General features: G+C 50.2%; 1 protein-coding gene across 1 annotated transcript in view; it reads right to left on the bottom strand.

Annotated features, from left to right (window-relative positions):
• The window catches only part of TRIM2 (tripartite motif containing 2), a 36,289-nt gene extending 26,686 nt beyond the window's left edge, over positions 1–9,603 (bottom strand). Inside the window, 1 exon segment of the mRNA XM_061552471.1 lies at positions 9,430–9,603. The gene's annotated coding sequence lies outside the window, so the exon portion shown is untranslated.
• Positions 9,604–18,805: the final 9,202 nt, after the last annotated feature.

Raw genomic sequence — 18,805 nt, 5'->3', positions numbered from 1 at the left:
TATCCCTTTTGTGCTGAACGAGTCCCAGATTACTCATGGGCAGTTATCGCCAAAAACGGGCCAGGCTCTGCAACGAGGTTCATTTACTTAAACAATTGCTACTACTACGTAACATTAGTCCAGAAGGCCAATACTGTAAAAAAAAGACGATGGTTACATCAACATGTCTGTCCATTCATTGATTTACTTTATGATCCATAATATTGCAGAACAGTGCATAATGTGTGTTAATACCACATGACCATTAATATTTGACACGGGAAGGTCACCCTGGGGAGTTGCGGATGAGATAGAATGTTGCGAGTGCCTCCGCATTCGCAACATCCTATCACCCTTCCTCACCGACTCACGGCACCACCTCCCTCGCCCTCACACCGCGGCGAGGGGCGTGCCCCCGGTGATGAAGCATTGTCGAGAGCCTCGAATATTTCTAGCGAAGCGGAAAATCAGGGCTGTGTGCCGCGTGCGAGTGTGCGACATATCGGGTGAGCGGTCACGTAGCGGTTGGCGCGTCGTGCTAAAAACCCGGTGACACGAGTTCAATTTCCGCTCACGGCCAACATCAGTGACGATTATTTGAACCGGTCCTGGGCCTACCCTAGGTCGACTCAGCCTCAAATGAGTACCTGGTGTGGTGTGTAAACATCGCCACTAGGGTGATAAAGTCGGTCGGGCGTGATGTTGTCCACACACTCGTGTACCATTCCAGCCTTCAGGAGGTGCTCGTTAACAGCACTTGCCTCAACAGTCTATTAAGGCTATCCGGGGGATCTTTGTCTTTGTGACACATTTCCTGACAAGGCCTGCAGCTCCCGCCGCCCTCCGACCACCGCTGCCTGACCCCTGACCTCATCTCCTCTCTGCACGAAGCCCGCTCCTCTGTTCTCGAGGGCCACCAATCCCAAACGCGACATCAACATTCAGCCGGCGTGCGCAGGCGTCTGCACCAACCCGAGCTGCGGCCCATGGCCGCCGGCGAACAATGAAAATTCCCGGACGGTTTATAAATGAAAGGCGATATTTTTCACCAAAACCGATCGCTCAGGGGAGAGGAAGTGAGTTGGGAAAACAATGTGGGCGAGGAGGGGGAATATGGCTCGGCAAGCCCCTTCACAAGCTGAGCCCAAGCAACGCTCGCTCCATTGCCTCACCCGGGCCACCCCCTGGGACCCAACGTTCAGTGTGAATGCAGCAGCGGTTACTCAGCACAACATCACGTGGTGTCACCTAACGCGAGGCGTCACTCCCAATTGAATGACCTGACTGTACGATTCATCGCTGTGCATTCGTTCCAGGGAGCTTGTTGGTCAGGATTGTGTCGATGGTTTGTATTCAGCGGTCGAGCGAATGAGGCTGCAAGTAGGTGGGGTTGTAAGTTCAAATCCTGGTTGGGGGTTGACCAATCATCCTTCCAGAGTCGATTCAGTGAGTACCACTTTGTGGGGAAGTTAACAGTGGTTTTTACAGCCCTGCATAGGCTCGTCCCCATCACAAGAATGTGGAATTTACGCTACTAGATCAGGGCTGTAAACAAGAGATGAGCCCTGCCGCAATGTTCATTTGAGCCGGAAATCACGGACGTTTGTTTATTTGCGTTGATGGGACTTTAAGGACAAAGGCAAAGACACACACGGGAATCGCAGTGCACCAGCCCCGGGTTAAATAATTAATCATACCCGAGTACTAAGAGCGCGGTCGCACAGTGGGTACCAGACTAAATTCTTCCTCAAGTTGGCGCAACCATTTGTGCCCAACGTTTTTTTGTTCACGTGCGAAAGATGGGAATAGAAAAAAAATCCATGACGAGGTTTGAGCGGGCGAGATGTGGGGACAGAGAGAGAGGGAGGGAGGGAGAGAGGGGGGGCGGGCACAATGAATGCCCCTTCCCCAGCCGCCTGCTTAGAATCACAAAATGTGCTGGAGCTGCACGCGGGACATCTGCAAAGGATTTTCCTTTTCGGTGGAAGGCGCGGTCACAAAATCGGCAAAAAACGTAGAAAAAACTACTCGCGCCGCTCCCACGGCCCACGCAAGGCCCTCCCGCACGGCACGGCGAGGCCCAGGCCCGGCGGGAAGACGACACGCGGACCGAGCCACCCCCCCCCCCCCCCCACGACGCACGCCGTAGCGCAGTGAAGACGCAGGTCGCTTCACTGCGACAGACACCGAATGTCAAAGCCGGTCCCGGAGGTTTGCTCGTGTTCAACAAATGCTGCTGAAGCGATGTGCTCTCAGAAGGCCAGGGGGCTGAAGGGATGTGTAAAATGAAAAAAATACCGTTCAATTTTTTAAAGTGGATGGGCAAATATATATGGGTAGGTGGCGAACCGTCTGTCGTGGTATTTTGCGGCTTCAAAGGGTTGCCGCGATGTCCGATGACGATCATCGCGATATTAATTTCCCAAAACCTAATTATAGTGCACATTATAATTGTAACGTTTTTCAGCATTGCTCTACTGCCAGTTTGAATGAAATACACGAGACAATGTGCCTCCTTCCCATTTTATACGTGATTATAGCACGTTCAGTATAAATAAAGATCACTTAAATGTCATTCAACTCACAGGTCGCTCAGCATAAGCCTGCCAAAGATAGGACTTCCATTCATTGCAACTCAACAATCTGTTTTGCTTACAGAGCGCATTACGTCAGTTGCAAAAGAAAATTATTCAACTATGAAATGACCTCCAAAAACGATGACTTCATATAACCGCCATGCCGTCAATTCCACCAGAAAACGTTTTGCAAAGCACTAATTTAATGGGTAAAGAGCTAATTATTTAGATTATTTAGACTTGGCTTAGATCGCGTAAATGTGTCGTACACCCACCTCCACCCGACGCAGCCAATAAGCAAGATTCGTTCTACGAGTTCATGATCATATTTGTTATTTCGTAAAAATAAACATATTTCCAAAACCAAATAGCGCAGAGATAATTATCACGGAGACAATAATATTTTCGCTCAACGGACGATACGATTACCGTGAACCTTGCGATGTATAACAGTATCCGTGGTACGCATTTGTAACAGAACGGCAAACCCAGTGCCTCGTTAGCGATGAGTGTGGCCCTCCTTGCGTGCAGCTCCACTCGCCCCCCCCCCCCAGGTGGGGGCTAAGTGCTGCCCGCGCCGTACGCGGTGATGTCATAGGAGTGGAAAGCCAAAGGGAGGCTGCTTTCACGACTAAGGATGGTAATAAGTCGGGTTCATCCCTTTGCATGGCCACTGCTGCATGAAGGCCTCACAATCTTATCTTTGTCTCTATAGGTGCGCCCCTCACTCAATGAACTTAAGATAATTAAAAAAACGAGGACAGAATAGAATGATTTCGATGGAAGGGGCGTTCAAGGGCTGAGGAATGAGTGACCATGATGGAGGGTACTTAGGGGTAACGGAAGGGTAGGGGACGAACAGGAAGGAGTGGAGGGGCGAGGGGAGAGAAGAGGAGGTGCAATAGAGAAGAGCATTGGTTCCACGCCGCCCCCTCCACCATCCCGCACTAACGAGCGAGAAGTGTGGTCAAGCAAGCCCCAAGATGAACACTGATAAAAAAAAAACATGTTTTAATTTAAACCACGTGCGTTTCTCTGCAGCACAATGAGCTCATCTGACACGGCACCACGGTTTGAGTGTTCATTCATTTCCTGCGAGAGGCTTCCACGCAGATTGTTGATCCAAGAGAAAGCTGTGGCAATGCTCGCCTCGCCTGGGACGCCCTTCTCTCCCGTCACTGCATCGCAGCAATCGTCAGAGACGCACGGCGTCGACTTGCGGGGAGGCCTTCGCCCAGCAGTGGCTTGGCCACTAGTGCAGACGCCTGCGCACGCCGGCTGAATGTTGATGTCGCATTTGGGATTGGTAGCCCTCGAGAACAGAGGAACGGGCTTCGTGCAGAGAGGAGATGAGGTCAGGGGTCAGGCAGCGGTGGTCGGAGGGCTGGTACATCTGCAGCGTCGCGTTTGCTTGTGACGAGCTGCTGGTGCTGAAGGTCTTTAGGATGGTGCAGCCATCGTGAGAGCAAACAGCTGGTGCACGATTGGCTCGTGTCGGTAGCAGGGGCCGTCTGCCGCCACGGTGCAAGAGACGAGGATTTTTTTTTCAAAACTCATCTCCGCCTTCCGTGTGACTCATTAGCGATCCCAATGCCGTGTGCAGCTGCGTGCAAACAGAAATGTAAATACAGCCAACGCACACACCAGCAATAAACCTCTTCCAAACCTCCATCACGTAACAAATATGTAAACTAGCTATTGCTACCCAGACCTATTCTCTTGCACACTCATTACATAACATCATCGACGTATACAGGATGTATATTGTGCACCGGGCTATGATGCCGATGAACCGGGTCGACATGATTTAAATTCCCCGGTACGGTTCGCATTAGTGGCGAGAGATATCTGAAGCGGTCCTGGGCACCGCCCCCCCCCCCCCCCCCCCACTATCTTCAGCAGTCCGCACTGACCCACGTGTTCAAGCGTGGTCAAACAACCCCCATGGGGGAGGCCTTCATCCAGCAGCGGATTGACACAGGGCAGTACATTAAATCCTGTGCAGCGATGCCCGATGATTACACCGAGAAGCATATGCAAGAGCTGAGTTCATGCACAGAAAGGAGGGAAAAAACCAACATAAATTGCACCGTTGTAGTTTGCGAAGGGTAGTTTAAGTGCTGGATGCTACCAGTAAATCGTGGCTTCTCATCCATAATTGTCGGGCTTTGTGCATCACAACCGCAGCCTCCGGTCTTTCTAATCCCAGCAAGCTCAGCATCCAAACTCTGGGCCGAGAATATTGATTGAATGGAACGAATTTTAGCCTCAAGGCTATAACATTGCAAGGTCTATCAAACATAATATCTTAATTATAAATGCTGGCTGCTTGAGCCTGGCACAGAGCCACATATGTTGCTAAAATATTAAACACGAGGAGCCCAGACTATGCATATGCATACTGGCAGGTGGACCGGTGGCGTTTTCAGATTGATGGTTCGAAGGCGCCTGCCATTTCAATTGTATGTTCATTCAAATCAAGCAAGCTTGCAGGACCAAACATATTTCCAGGACTTACATATTGAAATGTTATATCATTAAGAGCGATGCATTTCTCGTTATTCTGACACCTATTCGTTTTTTACAAATTGTTTATACACAACCTTCTAGGCGAAGGGCCAAATGTAACGTTTTGGAATGACCTGGAAAATTGTTTCATTAGGATCTGTGCCCAGAATCCTTCAAAGATCCATCTTGTAACAACCTCTAGATTGTGCCCCACACCTGCGCAGTGGTTACCCGTGCCGATCTGCTAAATTGGAAGTTTCAAGAAGGACAACGAAACGTATATTTATATTATAAATACAAGTGTACCGTCACTAGCAATCGGGCAAAAACCATCGACTCACCACTACCCTTGAGCACCTGGCTTAATCTGTACCCTGGGTTCCCCAGCCCTGTATCTCTCAACACCGCAGCAGGTTAACTACCCCGAATGGGCTATTAACCCAATGCGCCACCCCTGCCAGCTCCTATTTTTAGTCGCAAAACCGCATCGTTCATTTGTTTTGCGCGTCACGCTCCGATGGCCAGGACGACTCCAGCGTTTCGCGGTGCACGGACGGAACGGTGGATGGGAGGGGGGGCAGTAGCCAAGAGCCCCCCCCCGCTCCCCCCCCACAAACATCCCCGACCCCACCCCACACGTCCGTGGCGTACGCACACCGCCCACGCTCGCCCCGGTGTGACACAGAGCGGCGGCGAACGCGAGCAGAATGTCTGCCAAGTCCCATCATCGTCCAGCTGCCCCGACGAGCACAAGGGGGGCTCGGCCGCCTCACGGGCTGCTGATGATCACCACCCACCCCCCCACTGCCCGGCACTTCCCTCCACCCCGCACCCCCCCCCGCACCCCCCCTTCCCCCCATATCATCGTTACTTTAAAAAAACATCGCGCAAGTAACAAAAGGGGTTCATTGCCCCCCAACAAAATGTTTCGAGGGCGGCCGTTGTACGTCACAGACCATTTCTGAGATTTTTCACGAATGTAAAATTAAAAGATGCATTTCTACAACATTTTAAGAAATCGTAAGAAGAACACTTGACGAGGAAAAAACATTTGTTTTGCCGCTTCTAAACGCTCGTCTGTGTGCGCCAACTGCTCACGTGCTGCGCTGGCGTTTGTTTGTCGAAACGAAACGACCAAAATATGTTTTTTTGTTCAAGATATTGGCTCTGGCGCGCTGCTGCTGCTGCTAACAATTGCGGTCGAAAACTTTAACAAAAATTGGAGTCGCACGCTTCTATAGATTTCAAATTGTCCTCCGAGTGATGCCGCGGTGCGTGCGCCAGTTGGGAAACAGAAGGGGGGGCGCCCCCACCCGGGGGGGCCCCACCCCACATGAGCAGCGAGGCCACACCGGCCGTGTCCGGAGCCGGGTTGGGGGTGGAGGCTACAATGCCACAAAAAGGCATATTCAGGGATTAGCAGCAACAAGAAAAACGTGGCGGGTTGCGTCGCAGGCCAATGTCGACCCTCACCCGCCGGGCGTCCCAGTTCGCCTCCCTCATGAGGCGCCGCAAGTTTCGCTCGACGAGCGGAGACGCGCCGTGACGCGGCGGGCGTCCATTGTGACGCGGCGGGCGTCCATTGTGACGCGGCGGGCGTCCATTGTGACGCGGCGGGCGTCCATTGTGACGCGTGGGTTACTGTGGTCACCCTCGGGGCCTTCATTTCAGTTGCGGTCTCCCCAGGTCAGTGACCGGGGGGGGAAAGGGGGGGAGATATTCCGACCCGCCACAGCACATTGAGTTCGCCCCCCATTCTCTGCGGTCACTGTTCATGTGTCACCTACTCCGGTCTATTGGTTACCCGCAACATACTCTTTGGTTCTATCGGTAAAGTCCCTCCTCCCTGGCTCCTCCCCCCCTCTTGCACTGTATAATCGCTTGTCACTAACAACTCTCTGTGCCCACGACAGTAATTTTGTTTTCTGCTGTGGTTGTCCCACCGGATGACGGAAGCTTGTGTTGCTTCCGAAACGTCGTGATTTAATTTAGTTATTTCTATTTTTATTTTTTTTATTTTTTTTCACCTACGTGACTTTACCGATAGAACCAAAGAGTATGGATCCTTGCAGTCACGAAAACTTCAAATCTAGAATTCGGTGAGAAATTTAATCTCCTGGTTGCAGCGCTAGACAGCCATTTGGGAGTCTGCTCAGTACGTCATACCTCTAGGGTAAATTAAATGGGAAATCGCGCGTGGTTATCTTATATTGAGATACGTTTCTACCATGGGAATGTACGATTCCCCACAGGATCACCGTCCCTGTCTCGATCCGTCTTGATTAACTTCCCCTTGAGAATCAATGCACCCAAGTGATTAAGACTCACGATTTAATTCAAAAATCGATTAATTTAGTGACCTGTCTTGGGGGTCACGTGCGCCCATTACATGCAAACACGTACGAGGCAGGAACCACATTTTTCCACGCGAGATTTGATGCGTGCATCGCGAGCTACAGGAATCGATATTATTCCGTGCGTCGATGCATTATCATCGGCCAGGATCATCAACCCATTGCGGGACGAGGCCCTCCCCCGAGCAGTTGCCACCTCGCACATTATCGCCGTGCGATAATTATCCATCTCGCGCCTGCACACGCGGTCATCTCACCGCTCCCGCCCCGTGGCGGGCGGCCCCTTGGGCGTCGTAGCACCCTCAAATGGAGGCTTTTACCCAGCAGCGTGGAACGCTAACGACCGCGGCCACACCCGGGAGCCGCCGAGACCGGGTGGAGTGTGGAGGGCTGAGCAGCGTAGACGTGGATGAGGACGACGATGCGATGCTCTGCACGAGGAGTGGCATGTGTCAAGACCGCCATCTTATCACCGACCGAGCTCCACCCCAAGATCTTCGACTAAGCACAAAGTAACACGATGATCCAAATGGCAAAGTTGGCTCACTCAGCTTCAAAATACCAATATCATCATCATCATGAATCGTTGCATAATCATCAACTATAATATATCCACTGCTGGATGAGGGGCTTCTCAGGCCATCGCCATCTCTGAGAGTCTACAGAGAAAACTTGGCAACACCCTCCTGATTAAAGGGTCCCGAGACCCGGTGAGGCTTTTCTGTGTTAACAAGCGGAGTAATAACGATGACGGAAGGGCAGATTTTACACCGACGGTCTACCTTCGCAGATGACTCGGCTACATTATTTCTATGAAGGCGACGCCAGCGTCTGGTGCCACCTGGCGCCATGTGACGTCGCCACGGGGGCACCAAGAGATGAAAACAACCGATATGGATCATCACAGGAAACATGCAAAGTTGGCAATGTGATTGGCCCAGCATTCGTCCAAAATTTCAAATTTTAATCTGGACGGGAGGAAGAATATCCTCACAAAAACCAGAAGCGGTGAGAACTCGGCTGTTCTTGTGCATTCCTACGCCAAGGACACACACACCGTGAGGCTTAAATGGTTCGGGAAAGGTTTACAGATCTTCTCGGATGGCTACCTTAACAAGAGGGCAGTCCTGGATAAATCAGGACAGGTGGCAACCCTAAGCGCACCGGGTGTGGCGGGCAGCTTCACGCTTCCCGCACGGACGGTTCTGGCGATGCAGCCTCAGCTCCTGCCCTCTCGCTCAGGAACACACGCAGTCACGTGACCGTCCTGCATTCATTCAATAATTCATTGATTGAGCATGGGCAAAAACGATTGCTTCAGTGTTAAAGCTCAAATTTCTGATGAACATTTATAAAATCGTGAATGAGCAGAGGCGGGGTGGGGTGGCTCAGAGGTCAGGGGACTGAGCTGACACCGTTGGGATCCTGGGTTTGAACCCAGAAAGTCACCTGAGATTAAACCGGGTTCTCAGGTATAACGGAGTTGGTCTCAGCCCGCTCGTCACAATGATTGGGACAATTTGATCACGTTAAAAATGTGGTTGTGCACTTAATTTTTCTCATCACAATAACGAATGAGCAAACGAATGAGCAAACGCAGTCGGCATTCGCATGCGCAGGGGAGCGGCTCTGGTGAGGGCGGGCGGGCGATCTGTACCGTTCGATGTCGCACCTCCCGCTCTCACGCACGCACGCTCGCACTGTATCAACTATCAGTACTGGCGTCCGTCCCAGCATCTTCAAGCGAACAACTCGAAACCCCGGATCCAGTGTGCATGTTTTCCTTTGTTATTCTTACTCGGATGCCATCCGTTACACGCCTACACACGTACAAAACGCCCGTTTATATTTTATACTGCATCCCCCCGTCATCCTGTGCCGTTACATCTGGCCCCGTGTAAAACGATTGCTTCTCCGCCCCGATGATTTTTTTATTCTTCTCTCGACCACAGATCACGCGCACGCGCAAATTCAGAGACGGTCGCGAAGAGTTCGACATTGCGGTTACTCACATTGCTCATGCGGCGGAGAAGGGCTGGCCAGCGACGCGGGCGTCGGTAAACGTGCGAGCAACGATGCGTTCACATCCCTGGCGTGGCCACGGTGCGTTAGGCCAGAGAACGCGGCGGCGGCGGCGGAGGACACGAGCGTTGCACGCGCCAAGCCCCGCCGACTGCACTGCAGCACTCACCACTCCTCCCTCCTGCCCCCCCCCCCCTGACGCCGAGTCGCACATCCACGCAATGCCCTCCCACCCCCACCTCTCATCTCCCCCTTCGCTCGCTCGCACGCTCGCTCCATCCCTCCTCCGTCCTCCACTCCCCCTCCACATCCCCATTGGCTGCCTTGGGCTTTTGCTGCGAATAACGTCACTGGATCATAACGGGAAATAACAACCCCTTGCGGCGAATCACTTCCCCACGCACCGCACATTTTTTTTCCTAAAATCTAGAATGTCTTGTGAATGCACACGCACGTACACACACGCGTGCGTGCGTGGAAGCAAGCGCATACGCGTACTCACAAACACGCTCGCTCTCTATATGCCTGCAGCTCTTGATCTCTTGGCGCATAACAAACAGGCAGCGTAATTGTATCACGTCTCAAATGTATTAGGCGAGCTTACTCGGAGATTACAAACCACCGCGTGCCACTAGTGGGCGAGTCACTAATTGGGCATGAGCACCGAATAAAAAAGAAAGATCTCCATCCATTTGGTAACTTTGCAATCATCATCAGCAGCAGCAGCATTCCTGGAACAGCACTGCAAAGGGGGCATTAGTTCACAGCCGATCCTCCCCTTGCGTCACCGCATTCATGGAGGAGAGAGGCCGTGGGCGGAGGAAAGAGCAAGCGGGGAAAGAAGTGATGGAGAGCACGAAAGCAGAAGTGGGTCCTCCATCTGGGAGTGGCACCCCCATCAGCGAGTGCGGCTCCTTGAGTTTCTCTCCTGACCCCTGTGACCCAGACCCCCACCACGGCATCAGCTCCGGCATTCCTGAGCCCTCTGCGGCTCCACGGATTGTAACCCTGTGCATTATTTACGAACTCCATTAACTAAGTGTCCGTAAAATATTGCGGAGCTCGAGTTAAAAACGTAAACGCTCGCACGTGTGCTTGAGCCAAAACAGAGACGAACAAGTATAGTACATGAGATAGCCGTGCTGCCTTCAGTAGCGCAGTTTGAAAAAAGAGAATATCTAAATAAAGTCTTCATTTTACACTAACTTCATGCCGATTGTGGCATCGTGTCACATGACTAAAGATCCATTTGGAACTCTCGCAGAGTAATCGTCCAAGTTAGAGAATGACCTGCAGAAGCAAATATCACAGATCTACCTGTGAGATCCCTAAACATGTGTTTGATTAATTATTTGGCTGCTGTAAATTTGCACATAAGCCAATTCGTTACGCTATCAGTGGGCTTTACCTGGTAAAAAACACTTTTTCGTGATTTGCGTATCTTTCCTATACTTTGTACTCCTTTTGTGTTTTCTTTTGTAACTTTCTGACTCGTCCCTACTGAACATCTGTGAAAAACTGCTTCAGAGTTCATCGGATTTGTGCGGAATAAATAAAGATTCTGCAGTGACCTCTGGTCCACGTAAAAGAAAGCAACAATTCCGCACGCACTCTACATCGGACTACACAGTAATATTCACTACACACGATCAAACCAATTGTTATTCTCAGAGCTGGAATTTAGTCAACTTCAGTGCGGAACTAAATTTAACGCGATGTTTGTTTGTGCACAGTCATCGGTGACTGGGTCGAGACCATCAACGTACCTCACTGCACTTGAGACCCATTAACCACGAGTGGCCCACACCCAGAGATGTGAACCCACAACCTCTGCAGCCACAGCTCAGTGCTCAGATCTCCAAACCACCCGGCCACCTCCAGGTCAAGCATTTTTCTTGTTAAATCTCAAATGCCTTCCAGGACATCCTTAAGCCACGAGAATTAACAAGTGAATGCACTACGGTTTTGCAAGACTCATAACGATGACAATCTATCCCGTAATTTAAATTGACATGGCGAAATATCATAATCCCTCCCAATGTGTACGACACACCGATGAAGGTTGAAGCAATAACTGGAAATGCAATCATTCTAAGGAGCTGGAAGGGCTTCAACAAATCAGAACAATGCCCGCATGAGTCATACAACTGAGACAATCACTCCAATAATTTGGTCACAAAGTCCCTGCCCACTGTCCGCTTCCTACAAACACAAAACCTGGCAGCCATGGTGCTGCCACGCTTTGGAAACTGCGGGGCGGGGGGGGGTGCCTTTACTTGTGAAATAGTGCGCAGTAGCCAGGGTCACGTGCGTGGGCCACACAGCTGCGAAGTATCTGAATTTGTGCAGTAGGAATCGAAACTGTGCGGATATGCATGTGTACTGTGTGCTGCGTGTTGATCGAGAGTGTGCGTTGACCAGTGACGCAACACTTTGTTGGGGTCTCTTTTAGCCACCTATAAATATGTTATTGGTGCATCTCACCCACATCTGAACGTGCTGGTTGGGTGGTGGATGTTTGGATACCCTCCATGCCCACAGGGGCTGCACCCCCTGCTGTCAGCACAACTACCAATCCCACATCACCGTGCTGACGCGGACACTTTTCCACACATCGTTCAACGTCAAAGACGGCAGCATTGGAAGAGAACGCGAGCGGTGTTTACAGATGAATGGAATGCGGCGGTCGTAATGTGCCCATTCGAAATTCCAAACGGTTCTGTGCCAAGAGCCAGTCTGGGTCTGGCACGGAGAGGCATTGCAGGGAGGGGCTTGCTTAAATAGGGCAGCATGAGCACCACACCGAACGTGTGGCAAGGAAAAGGGCTTGGTAGTTGACACACACACACGTACATCAACTCCGCACCTCCGATTAACACGGTTGGCAACGTACGGTGTGAAAGAAATTCAGCATGCAAACTAAGGCGTGGAGCGGCGGCGCAGCGATTCGCGCACTCTGCTACGAAGCTGGCGACGCGCATTTATTTAGCTATGCATCATTGCCTGCAGCTGGTTGTGGGAATTTAAGCTTACTTTGTAGGATATCTGTCAGGGGGTGCTTTGCACCAAGCAAAAAAAGAACGTATACGGGGGATCGTGACCAATGTCCACCGGCCGCACGCGTTTACAAAAAGGTAAATGTCAGGTGGTGTACCCTCAAATGGATGTTTTAAACGCCACGCTCTCGACTGAAATTAGCAATTCTGCACAGGAGGAGGGGGAAACAAACACCAGTTTGTCATGGGCGCGAAACGGGTGACAAAATCAGCATTGTGTGGCCGGAGAAAACCGCAGGCTCAGCACAGCCCCCACGTGTAATGTATTGCCCCGCTCCACACCGGTTGTACTATCGCAAAAAGGCCTGGTTTCAAACAAGAATAACATGTGGGTTGAAATGTCATTGCTTTTGTTTTCATAATCGCTTACATTTGTACCCAATCAAAATGCTATGAATCAATTTCTTTGGTGTTACCGTGGTAACTGCATTACCATAGCAATTGCCTCGGATAGATAGCCATTGCAAATCACCGCCGTCATCACATGACATGGCGATGTCACGGGCCGCCAACCCAATCGGGGAGCACCTGAGCCCATGACGCTAAGGAGGGGAGCGATTCCTGCTTCTATTAGAATGCTCATCACTGAGAAAATATTATACCAATGGCCTCAAAATCCCTTAACCCTACCTCTGACACAACCTTACCCCGAACCCTACCTTACTCTTAACCCTTCCCTAGCTCTAACCCTAACATATCCCTAAACCCTATCAAACCTCTAACCGTACCCTTTCCCCTAACACTACCTTCACCCCTAACCCTACCTTAACTTTATCCATACCTTACCCCTAAACCTACCTTAACCCCTAGCCCTACTCGTACCCTTAACCTACCCGACCCCTAACCCTTAACCATGCCCATCATCCAAACCATGCCCGAGCCCTAATTGTAACCCTACCTCGAAGTCGAATCCCATTCCCAAGCCTCACTTTAACACTACCATAACCCTTAACTTACCCTACACCCCTAATTCTTCTCTCCCGAACTCTGCCACTAACTGTTCACCTACTCATTAACCTAAATATTAACTCTACCCCTAAATGTAACCCTAACCTTAAACACGCCCATTAACCTACTCTAGCCCACCCGAACCTTACCAGTTAGCCCCTGACTTTACCCCTAACACTATTATTAACCCCACAATATAACCCTACCCCTAACCACGAAATCTAACACACTACCCAAAATCTACTATAACCTTACCGTATCCCCATTCCTAACCCTAGATATACACCTAACTTTACCATAACCATTATCCTAACCCGAGCCCAATTCTACCCTCAATCCTATCCCTAACCCTACCCTTACAACCCAAATCCAGCACTAGGTGTATGCACCCCAGACAAACGCATCTGGAATACATTTTATTTTTTTACCGACTCGTTATTTTCCGCCTTAGGCGACCAACGACGTTTTCTAAATCGCACAAATTGTGGCACGGCAATTTCTAGAGTAAGTACCACAGATATTTTCTCTTGTTATATTTTCATGCAAGGGGCATTTTTGAAAATGTTTTTTTCGTTTAACATTTGACATCCACAGTTAAAATCAAACTACTCACAATGGATATATATGTCATGAGTATTTTGTTAAGACGACAAGTGAAATGGTTTTTTTTCATTAGCATTTTTTCATTACAAGTGAAATGGATTTTTTTCATTAGCATTTTTTCATTACAAGTGAAATGCATCTTTCTCATTAGCATTATTGAGCACCAAGGAGCGACAGGATTCATTAATCTACGGTGGCCAGCGCCCTGCTCCCCGCACGCCGCACGCACAGAAAGCGACATTCCGCCATTGCCAATTGATAATCACGTCCCGTTCCATGGCTGCAAAAGATGCAATGACTGCGCAATCCCCCCGGTGAGACGGCCGAAGGCTCGGAGACCGGGAATGACCTCGCTGCTGATGGGATCGAGTGGCATACAGAGAGTCGAGGCTCATTCCCAGCGAAATCAGTCCCTTGTGCAGGCACACGGAGAACCCGTGGTAAATCTGGAGCCATTGGTATGCGACGCACCTCCCGCGTAAAGCCACAACCCTTGGCGCCCAACCTGAATTATGTGTTTTTTTTTACGGTGTGCATTGACACGAGGTAAAAAAAATATTACGTTTCACGGGCAAATGGCAGCGGCAACAAACAGCAAGGGCAATGCACATGGGGAGCACATGTGCGCGTACCTGCAAGCACGAGAAAACACAGCATCACTTCTCAGAGCCGGAGAGAATCGAGGATGAAGGAGCTGGAAAGAGGCACAGGCGACGAGAGCACGGAGCTCTCCCAGCCGTGCAGAGAACGCCCACCACCTCTCTGCAAGTGTGACATCAGCACTTATTATACGTGAGGATCCTCGGTTACCTGGGCAACGGGTACGAGAGCCTCCAATAGGCTAGTCCGGCGTGATGGATCGATGATGAATGTTAACGCTCCCCACCCGGCGATGAGGGACCACGGGGGCGAGAGAGAGAGGGAGAGAAAGCGGCGTTACCAACACGATGCGTGCGACGTGTACAGTGTATGAATATTTAACGGGCGCAGTGCCGGCCAACGGCACCTCGAATAGAGAGGGCCTGGAGAGGCCACCGCGGCTAAGATGCCACGACAGGGAGATCGATGCTTCTGGAGCCAATACACCAGATTGCGAGGTGGTGGTGGTGGTGGAGGTAGTGGCAGGAGTCAGTCGCACACTGCAGATGCTAAAGACTTTGAAGGAATTAGCCACGTACTATCCAATTGCATAATTTGGTCCAGTAATTAGTGGATGTTACATATTATCAAACCAGCCAGTGAACATTCGCTCAGTGGGAGGACGCTTATTTTCTTATGCAGCCCTTATTAGCTGGAGCCGCGTTCCCCTATCCATCTGTGCGGTCGACTTCCTGCCCCCCTATTCAAGTCCAGGCTCATGACCTTCCTTTTAACGATGCAATTAAATTGGACTGTATCTCCGTCATGAAAGACCCACTGTTCCATGTATAGCATCTCGAGATGCGGTCACATGGTGTCACTACAAATTCAAATTGCATTGTAGTACGGGAGGGGTATATGGACTCAGTGAAGAAGAGTAAGTGGACAATGTCGCAGGAAAGGATGACAGCTGATGGACGACAAAATTGATGCAATGGTAGCCAAGAGACTCCCACCCTCCTTTCCCAGCGGACGGCCACAACAGAGACGGAGCGGTGAGATCAGTGATTGTGCAGGAGTGAGATGGATTGTGACATCGCAGGACTGTTGGAAAGGTGAAGGCATTGCGATGGGGGGGGGGGGGGGTTAATCTATTAGCAGCTATCCAATGATTCATGAAAATGATGATGTAGATGATGATGACGATGACCACGAGTTAATGGGCATCTGAATATATAGGTGGTTATATAATACAGAGCCATGTGGGTTGTTAACACCCTCTACATCCCAAGTGGCATTTACCAGCTGCCAGACAGCTCTGTAACACCTGTGCCGCCAACGCCTGATTTACCTTGCGTCGTCAAAATGCAGCAGCAGCAGCAGCCACCGTACAAAGGGAGACGATTCAAAACACCGCAGTTTGTAACGTCGGCAATGTCATCATTCCAGGTTTTTTTCCCCTTTCCAAATGTTAACAAGTCACAGGACAAGCTCACGCAATCCGATGCGACACGGCCAACCCACAGATGCCCTGAAGCGAGATGCGATTACGTCACGTCGTACCGTGGCTGTAAATGCCACAGCACACACACACACAGAAGCACGAAGACACACACAGAGAGGGGGGCACGTCAGCTCACCAGAACGCCCCCCCCCCACCACCACGCTTCCCCTATATCCTGGGGAGACGCCGAGTCTGAGAGGACCCAACATGAGCTGGCTGTCATGGCAACCTCACGACCCATAAGCTCCGGTGAAATCTAACACAAGCCAGGCAATTGGTCTCCTTCACCAGAGGTTAGCAGACTGGGTTACAATAATATTCAAGCCAGATTTGTGGTGTGGATATTTACATTTATTTATTTGTTTCAGAAATAAATCGCTTCGAGAAGGCACGCTGTAAGACAAAATATACACGGGAGCAAATACAATTAATTCTAGGCTCAACAACGCTGACGTTATGGCCCACAGACCTGCAATGGGAATTAGGTAGAGAGAGATGTCTACTTGTAAAACGGGCTTCTGCTGCTCGTTAATTCAACAACGATCACTCTTTCTCCTGATTGGCATCGTTTAGTCCCCCGTGCGATTTAAAGACGAATTGGGGGAATGTGCCGGTGGGCTCTGAGATCAAACACCAGGGTCTGCATTCTCAAGCAAGGTCTGCACTGTACTCATAGCTGCTCGATATGAAAAGGCTGATGATAGAAAATAAAAATTCTACATTCTTTTAAAAAAATCACCCATCCGCTGGCCATTATTCAAGAAATATTTTTCTTCAACGCGTTTCGATGTTTTTTACCGGAGTGTTTGTCATCCTTAAGGAGGTTTTTGCGTGAGATGGCAAAAATATGTGTCGTTAAACCCACCACCACCCGACACAGCCAATTAGTAAGGTTCGTCACGTAAACAAAACATGCCAATTCGTTACTAGTACAGCACATCGGTGTGTTGGGTAAACCCACAACATTTACGGCACTCGAATAAATGTTGTGGGTTTACTCTCCAACACACAACGAATTGCCATGTTCGGTTTACGTGACAAACCTTACTAATTGGCTGTGTCGGGTGGTGGCGGGTTTAACGACACGGTTATATATTTACGCCATCTAACCCAACCCCCTCCATTACGGATAATATTGGTGGCGAAAACCTCCGACTACTGAGTGTTACACTGTTATTGTCACCTTGGGGTTTCCGTTCTTCTTCTTTCAAGCAAAAAAAATATTGTAAAAAAAAAAATATCGTTCAAATACAACAGAAATGAGTTTGTTGGCAGGGCTGAATAATGTCAACATGAGAAATACCTCACCGCTCCTCTCGTTGTGTTGACGGAGTCACCGATCACGTCAATCTGACACGTGCAGCGTCAGCAGTGGTGGTGATCGAGAGAGAGAGGTTTCAACTGGATACGTAGGCTCCGTTTGAATGCTACAGCTGGTCAGCAGGTCTGTAGGAGGGCTAAGCCCTGTTAGTCATCATTACCCACCACCTATGACGATATCTACAAAGAATAAACTGTCTACATAGAGTATTTACAGTTATTCTTAACCCACGTTGTGGTTTTACGGTTGTGTTGGTATATTATACCGTACTTTTCATTGTTTGCATCCCACGTCAGCATAGATATGGGAACACAGTACAGTACAACAATGCATTCTGCTGCACTGCCCTCTGCTGCCCGCAAAATGAGAGCCTGCAGCAGCCGAAAACGCCTGTCACATTCTGTGAGATCACCCACCCAAGCACTCATCCAAGCTCTGTATTATATAAATGTCTTCATAGTGCGTTACAACATACATCTGTTTTAAAAACAGCATCAATGACAACCGTGGTCAAGTATTATTATTCCTTCTGCTTGGCATTTAGCCGTCGTTGTTGTTTTGTCTGGGCAGCTTCGTTCTGACCCTCCGAGTCCTGGCCGAGCCACAGAATGACAGCAAGTCTCCCCACAGCGCATCCGGCAACACCGCCACCTCGCGGCTCACACCGCACGGTGCCACACCACCACCACCACCACCACCACGGTGTCCTTGCAGAGACCCTGGCGGAATAGAGTGTGGAGGGGGAGGGTTGTAACTGCTTATTTAGGTCTCGGTTTATAACTCCAGTAATGATCAGAGTATCAGAATGTTTTTTTTTTATATTGTGGGGAATCCGATGAGCTGTGAATCTCTTTTCACAGACGTCCACAAATGACAAAAACCGACGCGCCAGTCTTGAGCCTCGTCATCATAGGACGAGCCCAAGCGTCGTCACGTGGTCGTTGAAAGTCCACGTGGTGGCACATGGCGAGGCCATCATTGTGACGTAATGTCAACACTTGTGCTGAATCACCCATCGTGCCCATGTCGCATGCAATAAACAATGCATGGGGAGGGGGGGGGCTATGATTGGACACCTGTTCCCAGACTGTACCGGTTCGACCGGGACAGTATGGGAATTAGCACCTGTGTTTGCGTGTCAGGAATTGATTTGATCCGGTACCAGTGCTGTGTTGAACTTTATTGCAGGAGATTGCACAGTGTTGATAAGAGACCGAGTTGCTGGCTGCGATGTTATGCCCCCCGAGCCCCCCGGTTTGGTCTGTGGGAAAAGCTGGGCGACTGCAATCGGCGGAGGCAGTGGTTGGTCCGCTGCGCTGTGTACCCGGCGAGCCAAGTTTCATCCCTGGCCATGG

Source organism: Lethenteron reissneri, chromosome 16 (assembly GCF_015708825.2).
Source record: "Lethenteron reissneri isolate LAM-NWPU_2019-01 chromosome 16, ASM1570882v1, whole genome shotgun sequence".
In the NCBI taxonomy this organism is placed as follows: Eukaryota; Metazoa; Chordata; class Hyperoartia; order Petromyzontiformes; family Petromyzontidae; genus Lethenteron; species Lethenteron reissneri.
Note: the sequence above shows the minus strand (reverse complement) of the source record. Positions and strands in the feature narration are given on the sequence as shown.